This window comes from Lissotriton vulgaris, chromosome 3_1 (genome assembly GCF_964263255.1).
Source record: "Lissotriton vulgaris chromosome 3_1, aLisVul1.2, whole genome shotgun sequence".
NCBI lineage: Eukaryota > Metazoa > Chordata > Amphibia > Caudata > Salamandridae > Lissotriton > Lissotriton vulgaris.
Genome location: NC_141689.1, coordinates 1,596,439,502 through 1,596,457,395, shown reverse-complemented (window position 1 = coordinate 1,596,457,395; position 17,894 = coordinate 1,596,439,502).

The following is a 17,894-nucleotide window of genomic DNA, read 5'->3' as shown; positions in this document are numbered from 1 at the left end:
TATTTGTAATGTATATGGCCCCAAAGGTATTTATTTAGTATTCTGGAATGACTTTTCCACCCTCCTTTCTTCTCCTGCCTCTGCAAACTTGATTTTTTTGGGAGGAGATTGCAATCAACTATTGGATCCTTTTATAGATCAGATATCTCAAACCAAATGCATCCCTAATAAGATTTAGAAGACTTTTCACAAAGCTATTTCATCTAGAGGGTTACTGGACACATGTAGAAATTCCCACCCTGTTTTAGAATTGTCCTTCTTTTGTCCTGTTCACAGGTCTCACTCCCCACTAGGCTATATATTTCTTACCCAATCATCTCTTCAATTCATGACAAATGGGAAGATTGGATCCATTCTCATCTCTGATCACGCTCCCGTCATATTAGATATGGACTATCCCACATCCTCACCTACCTCAGGTCGATGGTGTTTTAACAATGCCCTTTTATTGGACACTACATTTGTTAAACAATTTACACAATTTATGCAGGTAGGTTTTAATAATAATCTCTCCTCTGTATCACAATTTCATTTTATTTGGGATGTTTTCAAATCCACCGCTAAACTATGGGCCCGTTTCAGACAAAAAACTTAAGACAAAATCCTAAACTTACTACTTTTGGTATTCACAGAAGGCATTTTGTATTAGTAAAGTTAGGATTTTGTCTTAAATTTGACTTAAGACAAACTTAAGACAGACTTAAGATGGACTTATGACAAACTTAAGACAAAATCCTAAGTTAAGTCTGTCTTAAGTCTGTCTTAAGTTTGTCTTAAGTTTGTCTTAAGTTTGTCTTAAGTCTGTCTAAAGTTTGTCTTAAGTTTGTCTTAAGTCAGACTTAAGACAAAATCCTAACTTTACTAATATTAAATGCCTTCTGTGAATACCAAAAATAGTACGTTTAGGATTTTGTCTTAAGTTAATTCTGTGAATCGTGCCCTGAGACCCCCGGAAGTAAAAGAAGGCACTTTACGGAGGCAACAAATCAAAGTCCTAGAGCACGAATACTTTACCACAAATTGGCCTGATACTTTGCCCAACCTCATTAAAGCTAAAATGCAATACAATAAACAAACTTGGGATAAAGCCTGCAATAATCTTCCTAAATTTAACACTACAATGTATGATACCCAGAACAAGGCTGGTAAATCTCTAGCCAATTATCTTAAAATTAAAAAACAAAAATCCAAAATCGTTGCCATCGCAGATAACGCAGGCAGCAGACAGATTACAAATACTAAGATTCTCGAGTGTTTCACCGAGTATTATACTTCTCTCTACACTCCCGAGTCTACCTCCTCCGCTGTTCAAATTGATTCATTCTTGCAAAACATACCCAAACCTTTCGATAAGCACATTGATCTCACATCACTTGATTGTCCTATAGCAGAACAAGAAATTACAAATGCTATTAATCAACTCCCCAAGGACAAAACACAAGGTCCGATGGTTTTAATGTATGTTTTTTCCTTTATTTCAAGCAATTTTTGATCCATCAGCTGTTAGTCCTGATTAGTCACTTTCTGGCCTCCGGTGAAACACGGGGGTTCTTTCACTCAAGCAATGCTGTGTTTGATTTCCCAAAAAAGGCAAAGACTACTCTTATTGCAAAAATTACTGACCTATTTCCCTAATTAATACGGACAGTGTGATCTTCGCCAAATTATTAGCCCTTGGTATCAATCAGGTAATTACAGATCTAAATAATATATATCAATCAGTGGTTGTGAAGGGGTGTTCCATTACAGATAACTCCAGGACTTTCCGCAATATTATTCATTTAGCCTCCAAGGTGGATTCACCAGTTGCTGACATAACGTTAGATGCTGAAAAGGCATTCAATAGAATAAATTGGGAATACATTTTCTGGAGCACTGAAATGGCACAGCTTTAGCCCCCCCATTTTTAGATACATCCACCTGTACTATTCTGCACCCTCCACTTCCATTTGGGTGAACGAACGTCAGTCAAAAGACTTTCCACTCCACAGAGTAACACGACAAGGATGCCCTTTATCCCCATTGTTATTTATCCTCGCCCTTGAACCTTTTTTGGAAAAAATGTGCCGTTCTCCACAATATACTGTATTCCAATTTAAATATACAGATATTAAGCTTGTTGCATACGCGGACGACATTTTATTGTACCTCTCCAACCCCACTACCTCTTTGCTGGCATTTTTCTCTTTGCTAATAGAGTATTCCCTAGTTTATGGTTACAAAATTAATATTGCAAAATCCAAGGTTATGCTTGGGTATACTTTACACTAAAAGTATCAAGGAAACAATTAAAATCAACCTCTCAGAAATACTTACAAAACTTTCTGCACTTATTGACAGTTGGTCACCACTATTCTTGTCTTGATGGGGTAGACAAGTCGTGATTAAAATGATGCTGCTCCCGATTATTACCTTTTATCTCTCCATGCTCCCAGTCACTCTCCCACACTCTTTCTTTAATATTATTAACCGCTCCCTAACTAAATTCCCATTTAATAATCGTAAGACTAGGAAATCACTTAGTCGACTTCAGCAGCCCAAAGAATTTGGAGGGGGTAATTTCCTAAATCTTAGACATTATCACTCTGCATCTCCCTGAAACAAGTTTGGATCTTTTTATCAGATTCCTCACACACATCTTCAGTGGCCTGGAGTTCATTAGAACAATCCCAATATGCACCATTCTCTTTTAATGAGGCCACTCTTTTTTCCAAGCCCCCCAGACGTTTTTATCATCTACTTTCACACACGCTACTGCAGTTGCAACCTCTTTGTTTGAAGTTCATCTTTCTCACTCGGACATCTTTGCACACACTCCTGTTTGGTACAACAAAAACTTAAAGATTAAAAACAGAGTTCTATTCTGGAAAGAATGGATCAAAAAAGGCATTATTACATTTGAGCACCTGATGGTCAATGGGTCACCTATGGACTTCACAGAGATCCAAGAGAAGCATGGCATATCTCTCTCACATGCTATTCATTATTCTCACCTCAGATCATCTTTTATTCAACTCCATTCCCAGAAATCTTCCTTAATCCCACACAATCAGACACCAATGCCCTCGCTAGATTTTTCTACTCAATTCAAGGCATCACAGATATATAAAATATTGTGTCACCCCACTGCTCCTGGAAACAAATCCAGTATAGATTTTCTTTGGGAAAAAGATTTGGCGTAGGAACTCTTGTTTCAGACTTGGGGCTCGATTTGGGCAAAAATTCACACCTCCTCATGATTAGCAAGTACAACGGAGACTCTATGGGGCTGATTCACAGAATGAACTTAAGACTCAATCCTAAACTTACTACTGTTTTGGTATTCGCAGATTGCACTTACTACTTTTGGTATTCACAGAATGAACTTACTACTTTTGGCATTCACAGAATGCACTTACTACTTTTGGTATTCACAGAATGAACTTACTCATTTCGGTATTCACAGAAGTTAGGATTCCTAACTTTAGGACTCCTAAATGCCTTCTGTGAATACCGAAAGTCTTAAAATTAGGATTTTTCTCAATTTAGTAGTGGTAAAGTTAGGACTCCTATCTTTAGGACTCCTAAATGCCTTCTGTGAATACCGAAAGTCCTAGAATTACGATTTTTCTCAATTTAGTAGTAGTAAAGTTAGGACTACTAACTTTAGGACTCCTAAATGCCTTCTGTGAATAACGAAAGTCTTAATATTAGGACTTTTCTCAATTTAGTAGTAGTAAAGTTAGGACTCCTAACTTTAGGACTCCTAAATGCCTTCTGTGAATACCGAAAGTCCTAAAATTACGATTTTTCTCAATTTAGTAGTAGTAAAGTTAGGACTCCTAACTTTAGGACTCCTAAATGCCTTCTGTGAATACCGAAAGTCTTAAAATTAGGATTTTTCTCAATTTAGTAGTAGTAAATCTAGGACTCCTAACTTTACCACTACTAAATTGAGAAAAATCCTAATTTTAAGACTTTCGGTATTCACAGAAGGCATTTAGGAGTCCTAAAGTCAGGAGTCCTAACTTCTGTGAATACCGAAATGAGTAAGTTCATTCTGTGAATACCAAAAGTAGTAAGTGCAGTCTGTGAATGCCAAAAGTAGTAAGTTCATTCTGTGAATACCAAAAGTAGTAAGTGCAATCTGTGAATACCAAAACAGTAGTAAGTTTAGGATTAAGTCCTAAGTTCATTCTGTGAATCGGGCCCTTCATTATTTCTATAATAGGCTTTTCCTTACCCCTACAGATCTTTACAAGTTCTTTTTCTGTCCCCAGGTTAAGAGTCTTTGGGTAATTATGTGGAAGAAACTGAATGAGATTTTATCTACCAATTTTCCTTTTGATATTGTCCACTCTTTTCTGGTGTGCTTCTCCCCTATAAGGGGTACCCAGGGAAGCGTGGGTAAATACATTGACTTGTTAATAGACATTACTGTTCAGATCATCAGCACCAATTGGAAGGATACTGCTTAAATTTCATATCAAGCTTGGTGGAACCTGCTTTGTCATCATCATCATGGACTACATCGTGCACATGCCACCTCCTATCCCCAAATTATTAAGAAAGACTTACTTTGGTCACCACTTACCACATTTTTTTCCCATTGTAGAATTGCCTAAAAGAGACAGTGATGAAGCTATATGCATATGTGTTGACATGTGTCCGACTAACAAGACAATAGACCGACAGAGACATCTCAGTCCGTACATTGCTGATATGATAACTCAATTGAATGCTGAGAAGTTCTTTTCTCAATTCAAACTAAATTAAAGATATCTCCAATTGGAACTTGAAGAAAAATCCAGGTACATTACAACATTTTCTACGCATTTTGGTCTGTTTTCCTATAAGCAGTTAAGTTTTGGTGTATCCTCTGCTGCAGGACTGTTCCAAGACATAGTTCGACATGTTATACAGCCTGCAGTAAATGCATTTAATTATAGTGATGACATATTGGTTTCTGGGGCCACACAGATAGAGCATTACAAAGCTCTCATGCATGAATTGAATTTGCTGAACAAAGCAGACTAAACTCTGAATGCTGACAAATGTGAATTCCCCCAAAAAGCTTGAAATAATTTGGCTGTCTTTTCTAAAGGAGGTATGACACCAGATACAGTGAAAGAGTAAGAACTGTCCACTGAAAATTCCCCACAGGACATTCCTATGCTATAAACATTTCTTGGAATGACCAGTTACTGTACTAGAAAGAAACAAGACTTTTCTATGTTCAGTGCACCATTATGTAAACTGACGGAAAGAAATGTGTCTTTTCATTGGTCACAAGAGCTTCCAAAGAATCAATCAGGCTATACCGTTTAATTCAGTCAGACAGCACCACTGAAATGGCTTACTTTGATCCCAAACTTCATACACTGGTTGTAGTTGATGCCAGCGCTGTCGGGATAGGTGTAATTTCTGCACAGCACAACAGACAGCCAACTGTCTGGAGACATTGTGGCATACGCCAGTGAGAGCCTTCCACAAACAGAATGTGCTTACTCACACCCAGAGAATGAAAGCTAGGCCGTTCTCTAGGCTTGCAAATATTTCCAAGTGTTCTTGTATGGAAAGCTTTTCACAGTAGTGACTGATCATCAAGCACTGTTGACGATATTTGGCAATCCCAAAGCCAAAATACCTCCTCAAATTGAACATTTGAGTTTGAGATTACATAAATACACTATACAATATTTCATCACCCTGGGAAAGTTTAGACTCCTGCTGAATATTTTTCAAGAGTGCCATTGTAATGCCCTGGTGCCCCTTCTAAGACAGCTGAAGCCTACAGCAATGTTTTGTGTGAAATCATGCACAACAGCTGCTATGTATTAGGAGCAACTTGTAACTAGCATGAGCCAATGTAGTGGCATGTTAAAGTTAATAGGCAATATTACTCATCAATCGTGGAACCAGAACTCTAGGCCTCTCACTAGTGACAGTGAGTATTTGAAGTTAAAAAATGTGAAAGATTAACTTACAGTTACGCAAGAAGGCCTCATTCTGCGAGGTTTGCAAATTGTTCTTCCGGAGGGTCTATGACAGCAAAAGACCAATGTTGCCCATGAAGGACATCGAGGCATGGTTGCCACCAAGAGATCTCCCCATGACTGAGTCTGGTTTCCTTATCTCAACAAACGTGTTGAGAAAGAATTGATGACTTGTCATCTATGCAGCTGTCTTTCATCTCAAGTTAGTCATCATCCTTCGAAAATGTCAGAATTGCCAAATTAAGCTTGTGAGAGTCCTGCTGTTGACTTCTTGGGTACTCTTGACAGTGGACATTATCTTCTAGTCATTATGGGCGAATACTCCTATATTCTATTGGTAGAAGACCTTTCATCCAGTACAAATAAAAAGGTTATTCAAAGATTAGATGGCATCTTTGCATCATGGGGTATACCTGCAACCTTAAAATGTGACAATGGCCCACCTTTTAATAGTCGACTTTCTCCATCACATCAAGCAAAAGCATCGAAAAAGCACTCCTCTTTTATCACAGGCCAAAGGCCTGGTAGAATGATTCATGAGTACTCGAAAGAAAGCTGATCAGAGTGCTGCACTAGAGAAGCTCGGCCTCAAATTTGTTTCAAACACTCCTCTTCGAGCTTACCATTTGACCCCTCACTCAAAAACAGGGTAAAGCCTTGCAACTTTCATGTTTGAAAGAGCCATGATAACCAAGCTGCCCCAATGGACCAACCTCAGATCGAAGAATGAGGAAGACATTCATACTACGCACTTTGGTCACAAACTGAATATGAAAACGTATGCTGACAGATGATGTCCTGTGAAATATGTCTCTTTTACAAGAGGAGATAGAGTGCTTGTCAGACAATCCAGAAAAATAAAGTCTGATGCTCCTTTTGAGGCCAATCCAGTACCATCATTAACATCAAAGTATACAAGGTGATTGCCCAGCATCCTGGTAGGTCCCTTATGAGTGATTCCAATCATTTTCTACATGTGATCCATCACTCATCAAACATCGATGACTATGTAGAGGCTGGGTCCCGGCACATTGTTGATGACTCTGTGTCTTTTGATGATTCCACCTCACCTGTGCAGATCACTGACACGTTGACTGCTAGTTTCCACTATCCAGTGACCTGATCAGGACATTTGATTCTAGTGCCATGACGATTAATTGAAGAATTATAATTGCCTTTATATATCTGTAACCTTTTATGTATTTTTTCATGTTATTATTTGTGTATTTACTTATTGATGAATCTATTTTGAAAAGTAGTAACTTTTTAGTCAACAAAGTGGAAGATGTAGAATGCTGGTACTCTTATGGCCTGTGAGGTAAGCATTGAAGGAATGAGTTGAAGACAGGCTGAGAATGCTGAGTTCTGACTTACACGAAGCAGAATAAATACGTGTAAAACTACTCTCCATGTGTGGAGTGGTGATTGGTGAGTACCCTGGCTGGGAGGATGCTACAAAGGTCATATAAAAGTAACCTTAACACCACCATCCAGTCAGATGTTGACCTTTCATCGCTACATAAGTATTGTCTAAAGTTGTCTGTCTTTGAATTCGGTGGGTGACCCAGTGCAGCAACTCACCCTGCTGCGCCACACGGCATGAGAGGCAAAGGCAGGAATGCACTGTATTTAATGGAATATGGCACTTTCGTGCCCTTTTCCATGTGCTGCCTAGCACCAATGCAGGCACCCTCTTCTTTCTCTGTAGGAAGGGACACCTGGGAGACACATTCAGAATGCAGCATACATAGAAAGAGGAACACATTAGGAGAAATAGAGATATTTATCCTTGTCATGCCTCCCCTGGGAAGTTTTAAGATTTTTGGGAAGTTCTAGTAAATCTGGATACGTCTAAATCCAGGGGAGTTGCATGGGAACACACATACACCACCCATGGAGTGCCTTCCCAGGGTAGAGTAACGCAGGGCAGCAATTTGCGCTGTGTTGCGTTACTCCAGATTTTTGAGGCTTCTCAGAGCCATGCAAGGTGGCTTTGCATGGCTTCAGAAATCTGACTTTAGGTTTGCCTCACTCTTGCACCATAATATTTCCCTCAATTAAAAAAAAACTAATTTGTGCTGCTTTGGATCAACCGTGAAGCAAACCAAGAGCGAAACGGGCCATATTTATGAAAAAATGGTGCAGTGCAGCAAGTCAACTTGCTGGGCTGCATCACTGCTAAAAACCAGGAATGAGCCGTATTTAAGGCAATTCTTGTCCTTTCCCTTGTGCTGGCATGCAATGGGCTGCCTAGTGCCACGCAGGCACCCTTGCACCATAGTGCAAAAGTGGCTGTGTTGCATGCAGAATTGATTTTGTGTAGGAAGGGGCACCTTTCTGCACAAAAACAATTCTGAAGCGTTTTCCTCTTGTTCTATGTGCGTGCTGCAGCACTCAGAGAAAGAGGAAAAAATTAGGAGAAATCAAGATTTTTCTCTTAGTCACGCCTCTCCTAGGGAGGCATTTCTTTTTGTCACATTCCCAAGTTTACAAGTATTGGGAATCTGGGAATGCGTCAAAGTCCATTGATGTTGCATGGAAACACCACGCAACACCCATGGAAATCCCTTCCGGGCAGAGAGTAATCCAATACAGCAATTTGTGCTGCATTATATTACTTCATATTTATGAAGCCACACAAGGCCACGTAAATCTGTTTAGTTTTTTTTATTTGTGTTGCTCTTACATCTCCAAACATGGTGCAAGAGCGATGTAAAGAGGCTCATAAATATGCCCCCATGTTTTTAAATCTACTCCATAGATTCTGGCTTGATGTAATCAGGATTTGCAGAGGGTGCAGGCCTCTTTCTGACCATGGTGGGCAACGGGTCAGAAGTGGTCAACATGAAATTCTAAATGGACTTGCTAGGGGAAAGTGATGCCTCCCCTCATGATACAAGTACTGGGACGAGAAAGGGAGAATTGAGCAACGAGGATTATGGGTTAGTAATCTAAACATTAACTTCACTAAGGTAATTCACCTACAACGTTCTTTATTCATTCAAAAACTAAAAGCCCTCATGCAAGACGTCAGGTCACTAAGTGCAATACATATTTTTATTACAAATGTAAAGAGGTGGTTTTGTCAGGACATTCTAAAGTGTAATGTTCTTTTTTTATATTTGTAAAGTTCCAAATGCCATCTTGCAGTCCCTTCAGAAAGCTAGCTCTGTGAGGTGGACAGCAAGAAATAACATTTGAAGCCTTTTATCACTTCTAGCCTCATTCCCCCTACGTGTAATAACAATGTAGCAATGCCCCCCAGTCCTCCCACTGGCACTAAATGAATGCTGCACCTAAAATACTAAAGAATACCAATTGTTATTAACTTACTACTCTTTCTGAAAAAGAAATCTATTCCTGTCTGCTGTTTAAAAAACGTTCCTGTTCTATTTTGTTTCAATAATAATAAAAAAATATTTCTTACTCTTTCCAAATATCCTTGTATTGTATCTTATTGTCTGCTTACATTGTATCTAAACTAAAAGCGTCTAGCATGGCCATGGTCTTTGCTATGTACAATAAAAACAGGAAGTGATTATGCCAGCCTTCTTCTAGTCAAAAGTTACTCTTTTTGTACACAATGTTCTTTAAACCTTTTCAGAGACTGCAGTGTTCAATCAATGATGTGACTTTTTTTATCCAAAGGATGTGTCTCAGTTAATTGATTTCAAGGGACTTAGACAGTGTGTAGTATCATAACCCCTGGAGATAATCACGGACGGTGAAACCGACATCGATTCAGCAGGAGTAGTGAATTTTCCGAAAGAAAAGGGATGGCACAGAAGCCAACCTCTCTTCACCGTTTTCTCTGGGTTTAGTGGTATTTTTAACCACATGATAGGTCAATTTTGTGTGTTGTGTTTGTAAGGGTGTGCGCATGTCTGTGTGTGTGCTCTGTGCAGCGGAACTGCATTCACAACTCTGGATGTATTTATTGAGAAAAAAGCGCTATGGAAAGCAACTGATTAATCAACCAGACCAGTTGTCTTAGGCATTGAAGGGTAGAAATCAGATCATTTTGTTTTTATGCACCTGTATTTGCTGAACAGCTGGACAGCATCTGTTGTCAGATGTACTCTTGCAAAATAAGGTGCATGATGGCTTGTGAGCGTTTGCTATCATAGCTGTCATTAAAATTATAGGGCAATTTATTTAATGCGATTTTATATAGCGCAGACATTACCGGAAGGTGTCAGAGCGCTTTACAAAAGAACCATTTACGTTACATAAGGACTTTGCATTACACGAGTTACATAAGAGATGCAAACAGAAAAAAATTGCAAATGTACAAGTTGTAAAGTCACTCAAGGAAGAGATATAAACAGAAAAATTGCAAATGTACAAGTTGTAAAATCACTCAAGGAAGAGGTATGAACTCCAAAAACGCATAGGAATGGTAGTTAGTACAAAGGTCTACTACATATACTAATGGTTAGAGGTCTATATATACAAATAGTAAATTTACTAGTACATAGGAACATAAAAAAAAATAATTACACAGTTTCATGCCACAAGATAGGTGTGGGAAAGAGCGGGGTAGCGGGGGTAAGCGGGGGAAAGTAAAAGGGTCGGAATGAGAAGCGGAGCAGGAGAAACAGGCAAGGGTGAAAAAAGAAACTTAAAGGGAAACCAAAAGTCTGGGTGAATGTCAGCAAAACCGGTTGGGACCCGCAAACAAAAAGATCAAAGTCAGGTTCAGATTTTGCATCAAATCATTTTGGACAAGTAAAGGGTTGGAGGGGGTGGGGGGATACAAGGTGGGGTCCTGGGTCACACATTGTCCAGTAAGTCCATTTATGCCAGAAAGGCCGTCAAGATGGAGGATCTCTGGAACCCAGTTATAGTATTTATTGGCACAAGTGCTAGACGTCTCTGTCTCAAACTCCCCTGCAACAAGAAGTAGCTAAACCTCCATGACTTCCTTTAAGTTGATGTTCTTTAATTCTATTCATTACATTTGAATTCATATCTCCTATATGCTCAGTTAGTTCTCTATTCATTCCAACCAGTCATCTATGCATATTGCTCAGTAATTTTTTCATTAATTTATATGCTTGCCAATTTTAATTGCTATACTGTATGTTTTTCCTATTCTCATTATTGTTTTATCTTACATGCTGTTATCTTATTTATCTCAATAAAATTTCTTTGAACTGTAAGATGGAGGATCTAAGTTAAAGACCACAATGACAACACTACAAAAGGGCAGTGTTGCTGTTCGGCGAGAAACCAATCGGAAAAGCCACAATGGAAAAATCATCCTCATGGAGCAGGATTGTGCGGGGGAGGCGGTCACACAAACAGGCAGGTGGAAGGCTGGCGAATGCCGGTCAGTCCCAGGTCCCCACAGGCAAAGACACTCGGGCCACAGGGCAGCAGTGCCTCCCCTCAACACGCTATGCTGGAAGGAGAGGTCCGCTCAGAAGCCCAGCAGCAGCCCCAGATAAAAGGGGGCAAGACGGCCGCAGGGTCAGGAGTGCTTACTCTTAAAAAATGAAACGGAAACGTTTCATTTTTCATTTTTAAAGGCATCCCGTTTTCCTTTAGGAAAAACAGGATGTTTTTGGTTTTTTTTTAAACTAAAAAAGCTGTCCCCGACATGGTGGTCTGCTGATCCCAGCAGGCAACCATCCCTGTGAGTGCTGACCATTCCCAATGGGTCGCAAATTGTGTCCTGCCTCATGAATATTGATGATGCAGGTCACTGTCTGAAACACTCTTATACATTCCATTTTGTGAGTCACAAATTGCAAGTCGCAAAAGGTCGTAATTTGCGACTTGCAAAATAGAATGGTGCATCTGGCCCTTACACTGCACAGCAGGCAGTAATGACATGTAAAGATCCTGCGTAATGGAAAGAGACCTGCACGGGATACACTGCAGAACTGTTATGTGTAGTAATGTGTCCCTGCAAAGTCAACGCAGAAGAGTGAGGTAAACCAGTCCATACAGGCCTGGCTTGAAAACCCCACTTCATGAAATCGAGTTTCATCACTTTAGCATAGTTACTGGTGACTGCAGAGTAGTTCTTCTACATTCAAAATTCCTTATAGACCAATACCAAAGCTCTTATTAAGTGGAACCTTTTTCAGTCTGTTTTTAAAAGAAGGCTGCAGGGATTCATGAAATATTTTATTCAGGAAAGTAGGACTTAAGTTATGGACTTATCAAAGATTCTACAACCCAAAGACACCTCTGTAACTTACAAGAAGACCATAATGCTCACCCTATCATACAAGAATCGGCCCTGATGTGGAAACATTGACTTTGCAGTTAGAGTGAGACATTGTTTTGCTTAATGACAAAAACCTAGAAATATTTGGGTTACTGTTTTTGGTCACAGATGGGAAATTTCTCATCTGTCAGAGAAATTCCAGTGAGAACAGCTTATGAGTGTGTGGCAGATCATTTGTATTAAAGAAAACAGCATGTACTGTCCCTACTGAAAGTACGGACCAATATAGGGTCCTTGCATTGCCACTGTAGAGACAAAAGAGCTGAGCACTAAGCTGAGCCAACTATAAGAAAGCCAACTACAGGCCATACTCATTGAAATTTCTGGAATGCAGGAAAGTGGCAATAAGATATGATATGGCTGGGAGGCCTTACCATGTAATATTAGAACTGCACACAAACATTGGACCTCCTATTCACACTAGTAATCCTTCTCTCAGTCCTGGTAGAGTAGCAAAGAGCAGACAGGCTTACTTAGAAGTTTAAAGTGCCAGCATAAACAATATGGTATTGACACGGATCAAAGAAATATGACACCAATTTATAAAAATATTTTTTTAAATAAATTTAGACATCAAAATGAGATCAATACAAGGCACATTTTAAAGTGGTCAATAAATCAGGACTTTGAAATGCTGTCAAACTTTATCCTTGCTCTCAATGGGGAAAATCTGAGGTGACACTCGGTCACTTGCTGGGTGAGTTCAATGGTACCCATTTGGAGTTAAGGCCTCTCGGGTCCGCAGACCAAGTCCAACAGTCAGCACATTTTTACCTTGTCTGGTTGCAAAGGTGACTTGGCTGTCCTTGGTGCTGAACGGGAGCCGCAGGAGCTGCCAAAAAGAACACTTGACAAAACAATACTTGCAGGTTGAGTTCAGAGGAGCCCTTTGGAGGGAGAGCCTGGGAAACCCTGGAAGAGCCCCTAGATAAGTAATCACCAGGTAGAACAGCTCTACCTAGCTCTGGCGTCTCTGGTGCAGAGGTGTGTCTATCTGTCCATGGTGCTGAAGAGGACAGTAGGTATTGGTTTTAGTAGGCGTGTCATTGAAGCCTTCTTTGGGATACAAGCTCTCAACAACTGTGCCACAGGAGTGGAGGGGGACAATGCAGAAGGTTCCCCCCCTTGTGGGGCATTGAGTGACATAGTTGGCAGTGAGCTAGACCACCAACAAGCCTTGGTCCCGGAATAGGCCACAGCTAGGTCAATCGTTTCACAAAGGGCTTGGGAATGCTGTAGAGGGCTGCGATTCACTGAGGTTCAGGATTATGCTTTCAAGAAAGCACCTGGAAGGTCACTTTTGGGATGGTCCATGACAGAGCCTCGTGGTCATTCTTTCACGGATTGTAGAAGTGCAGTTTGGGCCTGCCATCTGCAGGAGACTAGTACTTCTAGTCCTAGGGAGTCCTGGTGACGTCTTCAGGTTGCAGAGGGGTTCCCCTTCCTTTTGGACTGGCCTCTGGTCCTGGACAAGTCATAGTCTGGCAGATGAGGGGGCTGCCACAGGTGCAATCTTTGAGCCTTTTCTTTCTGGAATTCTGCCTTGTGCTGACACAGGTCTATTCTTTGTCCTTTTCTTCTTCAGAGCAGATCTGGAGTTCTGGTGTCAAGGGTGACCCTTACATCCTGGGTTTAGGGGTGTGAGGGCTAGTAGCAAATGATCTGCTAGTCCTGCGACTAATCTGTTTCTGAGGTGACTACATTCGCTAGGTGTATATCACCATGCTACCAAGAACTCAGTATTTGTTTGGACTTTTCAAGATGACATGCCATCCTCAGTTGTACGGACTCACTAGCCCACCCTATAGGTATGGTTAGCCTTTGAGGTGCTATGCCTCCTGAATACCTTCAATATTGATGCCGGGCACTACAGGAGACAGGTGAGAACGGTGGTGCTGGGGTAGGCCTGCTTATATTTGAGAATTCGGCCAGTCCGAAGTCCGACTTCATTAGGTAGGAGGCTCTGGCTTGTGGACTACTCAATGTTAGATCTCTTCCTGAACATGTCACAGAGATCCAACTACTTGTTTATTTATTGTAATTGAAGCACATCATCTTGATATGCTACTCATGACTGAGACTTGGACCTTTCCTGACTCCGCTCTTGACCTAGGACTGGTGTGTTCACCAGGCTATAAGATTTTTCACAAGCCCAGAGCCCCAGGTAGAGGCGGTGGGGTTGGTTTCATTTTTAAAGAAGGGTGGAATTTTTTCTCTATGGATATCAACACAGTAGAGGGATTCGAGTTCCTGAGGTTCACTCTAAAAGACCCCAGGGGCACTTATTGGATGGCATAGGGCCCGATTCACAGAATGAACTTAAGACTCAATCCTAAACTTACTACTATTTTGGTATTCACAGAATGCACTTACTACTTTTGGCATTCACAGAATGCACTTACTACTTTTGGTATTCACAGAATGAACTTACTACTTTTGGTATTCACAGAAGTTAGGATTTTGTCTTAAGTCTGTCTTAAGTCTGTCTTAAGTTTGTCTTAAGTCTGTCTTAAGTCTGTCTTAAGATAAACTTAAGACAAAATCCTAACTTCTGTGAATACCAAAAGTAGTAAGTTCATTCTGTGAATGCCAAAAGTAGTAAGTGCATTCTGTGAATGCCAAAAGTAGTAAGTGCATTCTGTGAATACCAAAATAGTAGTAAATTTAGGATTGAGTCTTAAGTTCATTCTGTGAATCGGGCCCACTGTGTGCTACAGGCCCTCCGGCAAAGTCAATATGCCCAAATTGCAGGAGCTGATCAATGTCTTTAACAATATGGCTGTCACTCACTCAAGACTGCTTATTGCAGGGGACTTCAATCTCTGGCCAAATGGAACTTTAGATATAGGATACCATACCCTCATCGAATCGTGCGAAAGTTTAGGCCTAATTCATGGAGTAACTGGACCCACGCACATAGGGGGGCATATCCTAGACCTACTTTTCTATAAGGAAAGGGCTATTGACCATATGGAGATGCTTTCTGTAGACTGGACTGATCCCCATTTGATTACATTTCTGACGGCTATCCCCAGCCGAGAAGCCCCCGCTCTGAGGGATGTTAGGAGCTTCCTGGGTAGAGACTGGAAGAGTATACTGGAAAAAGAGACACACTCACCAACGTTCTCTATCAAAGAGGATTTTGATGAACTTAAGTCAGTGGAGGAGAACTATATGGACCTCCGTAACCATATCACTGCAACTGTTTATCAAATTGCCCCTTTGAAAAGCTGCAAACATAGGGGTAGACCCTCCGCTAAATGATTCAATGAAAAACTCAAAGCCTTGAAACTAAAATGTAAACAGGCAGAAAGAAAATGGAGAGAGCATTACGTAGATGACGATTAGATCACCTGGAAATCGGCTATATCTTTCTACAAAAAAGAAATTTTGTCAGCTTAACAGGAATATTTCGCCGAGATCATTCTGAACTTGTCAAATAAATCCAAATGCATCTTCAAAATAGTTGATGACTTCACTAACCCTCATTGTTCACAAAACGAGATCCAGCCTGCGCAAGATCTCTGTGCCAGTTTAGCAATCTTTTTTGATGAAAAAATCAGTACTATCATTACTGGGCTTAAAACTAATATCTCTATGGGGGTTGAAGTTATGACTTATGGAGTAGCAACCTCGATTGATGGTGTGGGAGGAAGGACTGGTAAATTGGGTGTCCTGGATCATTTTGAGCCCCTTTTGGAGGAGGAATTTAGCAGGCTCTCCATGGGTATCTCCTCTGGCTCCTCACTGGACCCCTTTCCACACAAAATTTGGAAGGAATTTGCCTCAGAACTTTTTCCTAGGCTCCAACAGATCTGCAATCAATCATTACTCAGTGGAGTGTTACTATCTGGCTGGAAACAGGCCATAGTTATGCCACTTTTGAAGAAGGCCACTCTTGACCCTACCTGCCCTGGTAACTACTGGCCCATTTCTCTCCTCCCTAAACAGTCAAGATTCTCAAACATTTGGTCAGCAAGTCTCTATCAGCATTTCTAGAATGTAACAACTGTCTGGCAGATGTACAATTTGGTTTCCTTCCAGAACACGGAACTAAGTCTGCTTTGGTGACCGTGATGGATGATATGCGTCTGTTGGCAGACAGGGCACAATCAGCAATACTTATTTTGCTTGACCTGTCTGCCGCTTTCGAGATAGTTAATCATGATATCTTGCTAACCCGACTAGAGGAAGTAGGAGTAGTGGGCACTGCCCTATATTTATTCCGATCCTGTCTATCTGGCAGATGTCAGGCAGCAGCTCTTCCACCATTCCAATCAGCCTTCAATAACATCTGCCATTGGGTTCCACAAGGATCTACAATCAGCCCAATTTTATTCAACATCTATATGAACCCACTGAATATTACCATTCAGGCTCATAATGTGAAATTGGTAAATTATGCTGATGATACCCAGATGATTCTATCTCTTGATGGAACCCAACCTAACGCTCTGGAGGATTTTAATGCGTGTATGCACGACACTGCGCATTGGTTACGAAATAACTTTCTACAATATAATTTGTATAAGACCGAAATTATACACTGCGCAGTTCAGAGGGTCCCTCTGCCTCTGCCTCAGAACTTTTGCCCTCTCAGTTCATCTACTCCCCTGGCGCCGTCTAAGATGGGGTAACTTGGGAGTCTTGTTCAATGCTAATCTGTCTTTGGAGTCGCAAGTGAATAAATGTAAATGTAAATGTGTTGTATTTGTAAAGCGCACTGCTGCCCACGCGACGTCCCGGCACTCATACTGCTGTGGAACCCTTCCTGGCTTTTCCATGTGAAATGTCCACTCCTGGGCACCCCCATGGTGAAGCCAGGCATCCAAGCGCTGCTCGGGCCGTTGTGGAGATTAAGCAAGCTATTGTCCAGAGTCACAAAGTGGGACCCATGATTAGACTAGGCACCGAGGCGAGAATTATCAGGTCCGGGGAAGATTGAGTCCGATCACCGCCGAGGCGGGAATTGTATTGTATTGTATTGTATATTGGATTTACATAGCGCTTATCACCCAGGGGTCTCTAAGCGCTTGCCTTGGGAACCCGTCCTGGCTTTTACCTGTGAGATAGCCCCTACAGGGCATCCCCAGGGTGAAAGCCAGGCATCCCGCCACAGGGGGCCGTTGTGGAGATTAAGCAAGCTTAATGCCCAGAGTTGCAGAGTGTGAACCCATGATTAGGTCAGGCACCGAAGCGAGAATTATCGAGTCCGTGGACATTTGAGCTCAAGACCCTGCCACGTCGGGAATTGAACCCTGGTCCTGGGTCTGACCTCTGATTCAGGGTCTGCCTGCTCTAACCAGTGAGCCACACTTCTCCACAGGACGGTGCGGTGCTGTTTGGCCTTATTAGAACTTTGAGAAAGATCCTTCCAATGCTTCCAACGTCAGTCAGAGCCCTATTTGTTTGAGGCGTGATCTTAAGCAGACTTGATTACTGACCTAATCAGGAGTGGTGTGGCTCACTGGTTAGAGGCGGCAGACCCGGGAGCAGAGGACAGCCCAGGACCAGGGTTCAAATCCCGACGCAGCAGGGTCTGAGCCCAAGTGTCCACGGACTTGATAATTCTCGCCTCGGTGCCTACTCTAACCAGGGATCACACTAGGCAACTCTGGGCATTAGCTTGCCTCATCTCTACAACGGCCCCCCACAAACGCCAGGGATGCCTGGTTTCACCA